Consider the following 12,156-nt stretch of genomic DNA (forward strand, 5'->3'; position numbering starts at 1 on the left):
CTTTCTGCGGTCTCTCACATGCTCTGCTTACGCTTGCATTTCCCTGACTGTCTCTTCCCATCCCTTCCCTTCCCACCTATCTATCACTCTTGCTCTCTCCGTCTGTCACTCTCATTTGGCGCCCCGAGGGTAGCTTCTTGGGAGAAGGAAGCAAAGCAACTGTCGTAGAGTGCGTGCGGTTACATTTATAGGTAACCCGACTCCACACCCTTGAATCCCTCTTCCCATACCCCCTCTTGGCGTCCCAGGACCCCTGTGAGGTCTATCAAAACAAATGCTGTCAGCTGCTGCAGCAATTTTGTGACTTTTGGCACGCAAACTGCAATCGCGCAACTTTCGACTGTTTGTCTGACTTCGATTTTTACAATTTATCACACACAGAAACATACACACAAGCACAACAAAAATTGATTTTAATTGCTTACATATGAATTACTTATAGATTAAACACTTTTCACTGCAATTCATCTACCCACGTTTTTCTTCTCCTTTAATCTTTCTATTGCTTCTTTTAGGCGCACTCTACGAATTTTTTTTTCCTATTTTTTTTTGGATTTTTTAAATGCACTTTAGGTGTTTGTCGATTATAGCAAAAATATATGTAATTTTTTATTTATGTATATATTCCTTAGCTTAGTTTAACATAAATATTTAATTTCTAGTATTTTTTATTTAATTAAATAACGCGACGCGTTTCGTTTGTTTCGTTTCGGTTCGCTTGTCAGACGCTCGCAGCACACACTGAAGACGCTCGCAGCACACACTGAAGACGCAGCGCAGTCGACGACGACGACGAAAACGTCTACGCTCACATTGCCCGTTGCTCATGTTGTTGTTGCTGTTTTTGTTGCTATGTCTGCTTTCGACTCGTTTTCGCTTTGAGTTTATTGTTGTTTTTTCGGGCTTTCCTTCTTTTGCTGCTTTCATTCTTGCTTTTATTAAGTAACTTTTCTGTTGTCGCGCATTTCCGTGTTTTGCTACCCTTTTGCTTCCTTGCCACACTTTCGCGTCTCTCTTGGCCTCGCTCTCTACGCGCGACTCTCTCTCTCTCTCTCGATATGGGGTAGCTTAACCCTTAAGCTGTCGAAACGGTGCGAGAATGAGTGGGAAAGCTTTGCGCAAGCGTCAAACTTTTTCTGTTTACTGTTTAAATTTAAGAATACCGTTACTTAAATACTGAGCGCCAGCAGGACTTCAACTGACGACAGGACTTCAAAGTTTTAGTTTAAATTAATTTACAGCATTCATATATATTTTCATTGATTTTTAAAAAAGCATGAACAATGTGCGTTAAAATATCTGAAAAGATACGCCTTTCAATTATAAATTTTAATAATAAATAATACACGCAATTGATTTAATCGATTTTTTTTAGATACATTGTAATTTATTGTAATATAATTATAATCTCCTTAAAACAATTTTATTTAAAACATATGTTACCAATCAAGACAATCGATCGTAATAACGATGTGAAGTTTTATATATAAATTTTATTTATAAATACAGAAGTTCTTTAATTTTCTTAAAAGTAATTTTTAAACTTAAAATGTTTTTTTGTCTTTTTCTTTTTGCTAAAAATATCAGAGCTATTAATAGATTTATACTGCAAAATATCAAACCTCTCTCAAAAAATTGTTTTTGTAGTCCTTGCTTAAATTCTGATCGGTGCTTCTAAAACACGTGGAAGATAATATTATTCTCGATTTTATTCTTATTCTCTAATACCTCGAGCACTCGTTATCACCCGTAAATCAATTCTCCAAAGCGAAACAGAAAAATTTTGATCAACTTTCTTTTTCTCAGCACCGAACACTTCTTTTCGGAGAGCATGTGTTTCTGTCATCTGTTTTGTTCTGAGCAAAATTACAAAAGTGTCTCAACAGAAACAACTTAGAAAAACACTTTGAACAAACTCTCAACAAAAAATGCTCTTTTGAAGATCAAAACGAAAAAGTGGAATACAAAGGGTTTTGTATGCAATTGTTAAATTAAAATAATAATTAATAATAATGATCAAAAAATAATTTATGCTGAAATGCATAAGAAATAATATTATCGCTCGTCATATTGGTCGAGTCTTTAAACAGCAAGGATCAAAGCTTTTTCAATAGTGATATTTTAAAGCTATCCTTGAAATGGCAACAAGTCATTAAACAAAACTGGACATAGTTAACTTAAAACGGACAACCCAATCCCATAAAAAATGTATTTATATTTTCCCAACCTAGTATATTTACTTTGTTAGCATTAATTTGAGTAGCATGTTGGTCTAGTTGATACGTTGCCACTTCATAGGGCAAGAGAAACATGTAATAGGAGTTCGAGTCCGGTGGCAAAGGATCGTTTTTTATAACCTTCTTTCGTTTACTTTTTTTTTTATAAGTTTGTACTTGGTATGGTACCTTAGGGACTGAACCAGATTATCTCTCAGTCAAGCCCTCTCGATAATAAGAAAATCGTTACATCATGATTTTTATTATAATATTTACATACAGACGTGTTCGAAATAATAAAAACAGCATATGAGAAAACTTAAATCGATTAAAAAAATGGCAATAAAAACATTTTTATAACAAGTATTAGTACTATTATAATAGTACACATTATTCTTATTATTTCGCAGGCGTTTGTATATTTGTTACATATATTTCCTGACAAAAACCCAAAGACACTTTATATGTTTATTTATTGGGCAATGCTCATGGTAAAAAATGGTTGAAAAAATTTGTTAATATAAGTGTTCCATGCGGAGCAATCACAAACAAACTTAAAACAGAATTGAATGTGAAATTTGATACTGGTTTATGAAATGTCTGAAAATAACAGTTGTTTTTCAGACAGCTCTAATATGAGGGTCAAACACTGTTAGCCCTGATCTATACCCGTTACTAAAATATAAGTAAAAGTTTATATTGCGTTCGTTGGAATGTATGTAACAGGGCGATGGAGGCATCTCCGATCCCATAAAGTATATATATTATTTATCAGCATCAAAAGCCGAGTCGATTAAGCCATGTGTGTCTGTCTAGATCTCAGAGACTATAAGAGGTTGAGATACCAAACTTTTACACTCTGTTTTCTATAGACCCCTCGGAGGTCAAGTTTGATTTAAATTGTTGACACTGTATTAACAAAAGGATCTCAAAGACTAAAAGAGATAGAGTAACCAAATTTGGTACACATATTTCTGCCCCCTGCCGCCCCACAAATCGCGAAAAACCACCACACCCACACCTTTAAAGATAATACAGTTTTTATGGTAATTAACGTTATCTAGTAACATTATCTATTATCCCACTAAATTTATACAAGTTATTTCTTTATAGTACTTTTAAATATATATCAAAATAAGTAACGGTGGTAATGGTTCGAGATCTCGACTATAGCCTTTTCCTACTTGTTTTATAATCAATTTTGTATATTATAAGTTGACACCCGCACACACTACAAACCACTTATAAATATGTATGCCTAAGCAAACGTTTACTATGATAAGGCACCACTTTAATTTCAATAGCCAACATAAATATTTATTAGCTCAACATACATGCATACACTATATGTATGTTCTTCTTAGTGTACACATAACTATGTATATTGAAATTAATTTTCCTTTCTTTCCCTGTCTCTTTCCTTACCCATTGCATATGTCACTTTTTTGTTGCTTCCGTCCTCGAAAACCGCAAACAAAAGACAAAGGCACAATAATTTGCTCTACGATTGCCGCAAAAACCGAGTTGACATAAAGCCCCACATTCAAAATAAAGCGAAAACGCATATTCAGTCATATATCCGTCATATTTATGTTACCCCTTTACACCCTTTTCGATGTACCCCTGTGTGTAAAACTCAGAGAATATTCTCCCAACTTGCATGTCATTCATGAGGAATCGTTAATTTTTGTTTTTCGTCGCCTTTAACTTTTTGACGCTATAGAAATTTGCATAAAATTGTTTTTGTTATTGGGGTTGCTTAGGCATCATCTGAGGGTAAGAGGTGTGACATGTAAATTAATAAGAAAAGACTACGCTTTGTATATTCAGTTTCGGAATGTCTGTTTGTGCTTTGATAAGAAGTCTGTTCCTCCTGGTTACTACGGCGCCAAAAGATTACGATTATTATTATGCTCTTTGTTAATAAGTTCGTATATATTTATTTTTAGCCAAGTCAAAGTCTTTGGCGTATGCAAAACCCTTGAAAAAGTAAAGCCATGCAAAACCGTTGAGTCTTGATAGAATCTCATTGAATCTCTCTTGCAAAAAGTTGGAGCTTAGCTCATATTAGTGAAATTTTGAACGAGTTTGTCGGTCCTCCCCTTCTTTATTTCAATTAAAAATCTTTATCTGTTTAATATATCTGTAAGACCTTAAGCACATGATGGAATCCTTAAAATGCTTGCTTTAAACAAAAAATGTAATTTAATTTGATTCCATCAGTTTACATAAAAAGAATATTTTGATAATGTTACATGTGTATGGTGTTAGTTGCATTTTAATAAAACATAAAGTAGTTTTAAAATTTACAATAAAATAATCATTATTATAAAATGGTATTTAATTTTGATATTTTGCAGAAGGTGTTTCTTAATAAAATAGTTTGAGCACATTTAGTAAACATAAATTATTAACAACTTAGCTGTTAAAGTTTTCAGAGTTACTTGTTCTATTTCTGACTCACAATTTTTTTGTTAGCATATTGTCTATCTTTAAATAGCAGTTAAATTCCCAAGAGAACAGCCTTTTAACAGCTCATCTTTAATAACACTAGGCAACAGCCAAACAATTAAACGAACGAAACCCACTATTTTTTGGATATTTCTATAGCAGAGATTTTTTTTAGAATTTTTTTAAAATCTGTCGTTTTTGTCGTACCTTTTTTTTGAAGTGGGTCCGTACCTTTTATCATTACTCGAGAATGCCAAAACCAAACTTCAAAATTATCATTTGGGGCCCCAAATCAATCAATAAAGTGGGTTTCGTTCGTTTAATAGCCAACAAGTTTAAATTTGTTGACTAGTGTAATAGGTACACAATATTATAATATACAGTAAGTAATAATTAAGCCATCTTTAGGGCATACACGCTCGAGCTGAGCAGCCTAAACTGTCCAACCTTAAGTGTATTTTATAAGTTGACCTACTTGGGCTAAGTTTCCTAGGTCTATATGGATAATGCCACGTACGAGTACTTTATGGGCGCCTCTAGACAATATGACTATACAAAGTACGAGAGAGCACGAAATAGCACTTCCTCATCTGGCAATTGCAATATTATGTTAGACTAACATTTGGCCAAAGGGGCGCTGAGAAACTGAGAGTGAGACTGAAAATAAAACTGAAACTAAAAACAGCAATAACTAAAAAACTGAATAAGTGAAAAACTAGGAAAACGGGTTAATAATGCCATAAAATAGTAAAGACGACACTTTCGTGACTGGCCTATGCCGGCAGCTACTGAGCCAAGTTTGTTTGCTCTTTACTATTTGTTTGTTTCTCTGTTTGCCAGTGAGCGAAAAGTGAAAGGCAGACAATGCACAAGTATCTATGTATGTGTTGTATGTTGTATGTGTGCTCCAAAAGACTAGTTGCACCTATTGGGAGAGGTAGGCGGCGAGAGGGGAGTTTGCACAACAAAGGCCAAAGCATGTCGTGGCATTAATGTTATCACTAGTTAGGTTGTTGCAACATGGCAACTGCAACAGGTTCATTGACACACAACATGCTAATAAATTGTCATAAATGCATTGTGAGCAACATTAAATATTATTAATATGCATTCCATGTACAATTAACCTACCTGTACAACCACTTAACCACTCAACCACTCAATCAGTCAATCAGTCAAGTATACCTTAATTTTAACCAGCTCATCATCCGCATTGCGTTATATTGTCTGTCGCAACAATTGCCACTCAAATAGTGATAATGGCGTTGGTGTTGCATACATCAAAATATTGAATTGGAATGGAAAAAGCATTACATTTTCCGCTTCTGAAGATTTTCCATGTCATTCACTTGCCACCTCGTCAGATTGTTATTTAATGAAGCGAAAAACACTCGCACTTTCCGCTGATTTTGCCATTTGTGTCGTTGACGTTGAACGTGAAAAATAATTGCATTGTAATAGCTTAATTGGTATTTATGGCCTGGACATTGTATCCCATATAATTATGCGTACGTGAGACAACATCAAAAAGGGGCAATAATCGTATTTGCACAAAAACTTACTTAACCAACAGCGATGTTAATGTGTATACTCTGTAACCATTCGAAATATTGTAAAAAAAAATATCCGGTTTTAAATTCGAATTTTATAGAATTTTATAAAAAATTTTCACGTTACATTAAGGCTAAGTATACATTTAAAACTTATCTTTTTCATTTCTTCAGACTTATAGTGAATTTAATATGTATAAACTGCAATAAGGGATTTTAAGTACCAGCTCCACTTCAACATGACTGACAATTTCAAAATATGGCGATAGTATCTTCATTGTTTGTTAATACTTAGTGATCTATAAAATATTCCATGTTGATCAAATGTCAAGATTAAAACACTTTTTATCTGTAAAGTTACAGGGTATATTGTGGTCGAAAGCTCATTTTTTCCATCATTAACAGTGCGCTGTGGTATTCGATTTACGATATTAAAGTGGATTGCATTGTTGAGAAATTGATTGAATGAAAAATCAAAAATTTATTTATGCTACCAACCGGAAAATGAGCGTAAAAAAGCCACCAAAGACTGGAAAGGTATAAAAAGAAGGATTTAAGGATGAAAACTTACATAAACTTGTAGCATACAGAATAGAAAATTAAAGAGGTAATATTAATATTGATAAATGTCTCTTAAGAGCATTTAATTGTATAATTCATCTCTTTAAGATAACTAGGTACATTTTATGTTAAATAAAATCCATATATCCAATATCGTTTTAGACAACAAAAAGCTGACATAATAATTATAATAAATATCTGCTAATATTTTGATGAGATATTTCTTGTTCGAATTGCAATTTGTCGTCATTAAAATAAGTCGGCAAGCACTTAGTAAAGTTTGTTGCGATCTACTGTTGACTTATTTGGGAGGAGGTGGCTGAGTAGAAAGGGACGTTTGGTTCATTGTTAGCCTTGGCTCGTTAGCTTGACTAACGGCCACCTGACGATGCCGATGCCGCTGCCGTGCTATAAATATGCTTGTACATAATGCTTAAGTGCAGAATATTGCACATAATAATTTACAGGCAAACGCGAATTGATTTATGACAAGTCACGTAGTTGCTGCTAACGGTTGAGGCGAGTGTCGAGAGTTCCCTGTACCGAGAGAATCCACGGTAACGCAGGGAAGAGTTCAGGAACTGCACTCTCTGTGGCAGCCATTAAAACATGGTGTGCCCCTTTATTTGTGTCCCAGAGTCGATGTAATAGTTAACGAAAATATGGAGAGGGGGATAACTTAAAGTAATCAGCAGCAGCCTTTGACTAGGTAACTGTAGCTTGAAGGCGATACTGGAGGTCCATCCATTAGCATAATCGATGGCACTTTGTTTGCTTCGGCTGCACTTTATCAACAACAACAACAACAACAACAACAACTATAACAACGAGAGCAATGAGAAGAAAAACAATATTATCCAGTTTTCATTCTATCTTTGTCCTTCTTTTGTTATCCTTGTTCCATCATTTCCATTGTTGTTCTTGGCTCACAAAAGCATATTGCCTCCAACTTCCGCCAGAAGTAAACGAATTAATTAAGCATGTCACGAGCGTGAAATTTTAACAAAAGATTGTTTGTTCGCATGAAGACAGAGAGAGGAAATACATAAAGAGAAACAGAGGCAGAGTTTGTCAGTCCATAGAGTACCCTGAGAACTGAGTTTAACAAATGCAAACTGCAAAATTAATTAAATTGCATTTCCACCCACACTTTTTCATCACATTACCAACCGGCTAGTAAGTGTATAAAGTAGGACTCCCAGGTAAACGAGTCGAGTTAATGTAACAATTAAGTTCCACTAAAGTTCAGATTTAATTGTTACCTATTTGACAGCGGGATACATTTTCGTCAAGTACAAAGTGTTAACTAGCTGTGGCGCAACTCTTCAAATTAAAGAGAAAAGCGAGCTGAAGCCTTTATCAGTCGTATACATTTTTATGAACCTACCTGCATTTCAGATGAGTTGTAGTACTATTACTAACTTAATTAAAGTAATTTTTTCAGCAGTCGTCGATCATTTTTAGTAAGTGTAATTATACCCGTTACTTAAAAAATAAGTAAAAGAGTATATTGTGTTCGTTGGAATGTATTTAACAGGGAGAAGGAAGCATCTCCGACCAAGAAAGTATATATATTCTTGATCAGCATCAACAGCCGAGTAGATACAGCCATGTGTGTCTGTCCGTCTGTCCGTCCGTCCGTCCGTATGAACAAAAGGATCTAAGAGACTATAAGAGATAGAGATACCAAACTTTCACACACCGACTTCTATATACCCCACGCAGATCAAGTTTGTTTCAAATTTAAGCCACGCCCCCCTCCGCCCCCGCAAATAGCGAAAAGCCGTTCGCTCGTCTGTTTGGAACAAAAGGATATCAGAGACTATAAGAGATAGCGAAACCAAATTTGACACACAGACTTCTATATACCCCACGCAGATCAAGATTGTTTCAAATTTAAGCCACGCCCCCCTCCGCCCCCGCAAATCGCGAAAAACCACCACACCCACAGTTTATAAGATAACTCGTTTTTTGTTGGTATTAGAGTTGCAAGTTGCTATTATCTATTATCCTATAAAATCGCAGCAAGATCGGACAAGTAGAACAGCAGTATTAACGTGCCAAAGTTCTTGAAGTAAAATAAGCTCCTTAGAGTATGCAATAGTTTTAATATTATTAGACTTAACAGAAATGCATCAAATAATTCTCAACTGGTTCTGACGACGCAAATATGACATTCGGCTTGAATCGCCAATCGAGGCAACCCAAATGGTACTGTTGATACGGACTGGCATCTCTTGAATCAGCTGTACCATGCCATTCTCTACGCTTTTATGCAAGTGTTGTGTGTTGTGTGTTGTTGATTGTATAATGTGGCCAAAAATATTTAAAAGTTGGCCTAAAATCTTATGTATTAGGTTTCAACAAATCTTTTTATCATTCTTGCGCCTTAAAATTCTCAACTAGTTCCAGTCACGCAAAGATGGCATTAAGCTTAAATTGTTGGTCAACTAGCAGAAACGGTACTGAGGATGGAAAATTAACATCTCTTGAAATCATGCTCCTTGCACTTATGCAAGTGTTGTGTTGCTTGCTGAAGATGTCATATTGCCTAATTTATCTCATACAACATTTTTTAAGCCATAGAAGTTTGAATTGATTTCAAACTATGCAGAATTTTTTTCTTAGACCTGAAGCAATTGCTACTTGAATTAAACATGAAGCAGTTGCTAATATAAAGCAGTAGATAACCTGAGGATGTTGAAACAATTGTAAACATGAAGCAGTTGATAGCCAAAATCAGTTTTTAACCCGACGATGCTGCTAATTTTCAAATTTGGACAAAAACCTTCCTTTTCGAGTCTCATAATTAGGAGGACGAGGCAAATTGAGCAGCAAGACATGCCCCAATGGGGATTCAGGGTCTATAATAATAAATTTTAATAATAATAGGTTATTCTCAAAAAACATTTTTTTTTTTTTTTATTTTTTTACAATACTTTTATATATATTTAAATTAAGTAACGGGTATCCTATTGTCGGGATCTTGACTATAGCCTTTCCAACTTGTTTTGTAATCTAATTGAGCAAAAGATATTTTATCTTTCTTCATAACATACTTTTAAAGGAATTATGTGTGCAATATAGCTTAGAGTATCTTTAGAAGGTATCTTAGCGAAACTTGACGAAAATATTTTTAATTTGTCATGAAATTCCAGAAGCAAGCTGATTATTGCATTAACAAGAATTTATAATCAAATGTGAGTAAAGTTGTCTATCTTCTAATCACATTTCAAAGGTAGCTATGAATATATTGACAAGTTACATTTTTTTCATTTTCAGTTAAACAATCTCCTAAAAATGAAATATATATATATATAAAACAGCTACTTATTTACTACCAACAATTCATTACTTTACAGTGTACAGTTTGCAAATTAATAAAAAATGTATAGCTTGTATATATAATATCGTACTCTTTAAAATATTTTAGAATATGTTGACAATTTATATTCCAGAGGGGAGTACTAGTAAAGTTCTTTGAACTTTATAAATTAAAACAAGTTTTGCTTAATTAACATGCACGAAATGCATAATCATGGCTATTATCTCGGCACATCGCTCAACTTGGTCAACTTTGGTTTGGTTGACTTGGTCAGCCTGGTCAGCAGTTCTGCAGATCATGACCCTGCTCTGCTGTCATGTCTCTGGTCTGATGTCTGCGTCTGTTGCCATTTACTAGTTATGCAAATTTCATTTGGCTGCCTGCATTGAATCGCGTTGCCTGGCAACAACCCCCACTAATCTCCATGAAACGCCCATTAAATGAACCTTTCCCGTGCACGAGGCAGCTGTCATATCGGGCTTACATGACAATGGCACAATTTTAACTAAATTAATAACACATCATTTAAATACTTTTGGCGAACAGAAAATAGAATAGTGTCTGAAGCGTCAGCTTCATTAACACAGCCGACACTTTATCCCATTTAAAGCCATAATATAATATTCAAAGTACAACCAATATAAACATGCCAATTTGTTATTTCATAAGTTTTCACATGTAAGTTGAACATCAACAGGAAATTCAAAATGTTGATTGAACAAATACTATTTGGAAAGCTGATCCTACAAATTAGATGGAGAGAAACACAGCTGTTGACAACATATTAAAGCCCAAAGATTACATATATTATATTGATTTTTTAGAAAAATTAAAATAAATATATCAATTTTAGTTTTTAATAACCAATATACCAAATATCATATAACAGAGTCATTTCTATTTATGTACATTTCAATGCAATAGCTTTTGATGTATATTTATAGCTTGTGGCATAACTTCACCTTCTTTTCTATTACAATTTTTTTTACACAATTCAAATATAGTCCAATGTTTATATTTTTCAGCACAGGGTATATTTGTATCAATTATAAATAAACTTCCTGTAAAAGAAATTTACATTTTATTGCCACAAAATTCTCAACAATTTTCATATTTAAATTTACTGTACTATTTTCAAGGCTTTTTGCAGCATTAGAATACAATTTATGAAAATACTTTCCATATGTAAAATATTCTTCGAGGTAAAAAGGTCAAAATGGACACACACATTCAGGCCACACACACAAACATACATATACACACACATAAATATGTTTATGTGAACTGCTGTTGTTACATAAATTGTGGTCACTTGTGCCTCTTTTTGAGGCAACAAACGTGCAACATACACGTGACTAGCCGTTGTTCTAATAATAAACGGCAGCACATTGCAAGGATAATGGCCATGAGTACCGTTGAGTCAGCCCCAAAGACTATTTAGTTGAATAGATTGGAATTTTGCCCTCTTATCATAAAACTCATTCCCAGTTGACCACTTCCACTTTTCCTTACTTTAATTTAGCTTCTTTTCCAGGATGAATTCATTCTGTTCTCTCATTTTCTCGCACTTTTATCTTGTAAAAGTATATTAAATTGTGGCAAAGTCGTACGGATAAGTGGAAAACGAGTTGACAGCACTTAATTTACATATTGTGAGAGGGATAGAATCTGACAAATATTTACTATGTAGATGAACTGTCTGTTAAGTTGATGACTGACGAATAAGGTAACATCAAGTTGAGAAATAACTTGTATTTGCTCGTATTCCAAGTATATCAAGTAACAAATTTAAACTGCAGTCTTGATGTCGCCTTCTGACTGTTAATTGCATAACTGTAATTAAAACTGGACTTTGACCTCTATTGGCTGTTATCAATAGGAAAACCATTTAAGTTACATAATCAGATTTGCTACGTTGGAAGTTAAATACCATTTAAATAAACCGAGTTCTGACATTAAATAATTCGATAAGGAGCGACGACTTGTTTGAACTGGCAATTTAAAGACTCTTAATATGATAAGACATATGATATATTTAAACCGCAAATAAAGA

The sequence above is a fragment of the Drosophila innubila genome (assembly GCF_004354385.1).
Source record: "Drosophila innubila isolate TH190305 chromosome 2L unlocalized genomic scaffold, UK_Dinn_1.0 4_B_2L, whole genome shotgun sequence".
In the NCBI taxonomy this organism is placed as follows: domain Eukaryota; kingdom Metazoa; phylum Arthropoda; class Insecta; order Diptera; family Drosophilidae; genus Drosophila; species Drosophila innubila.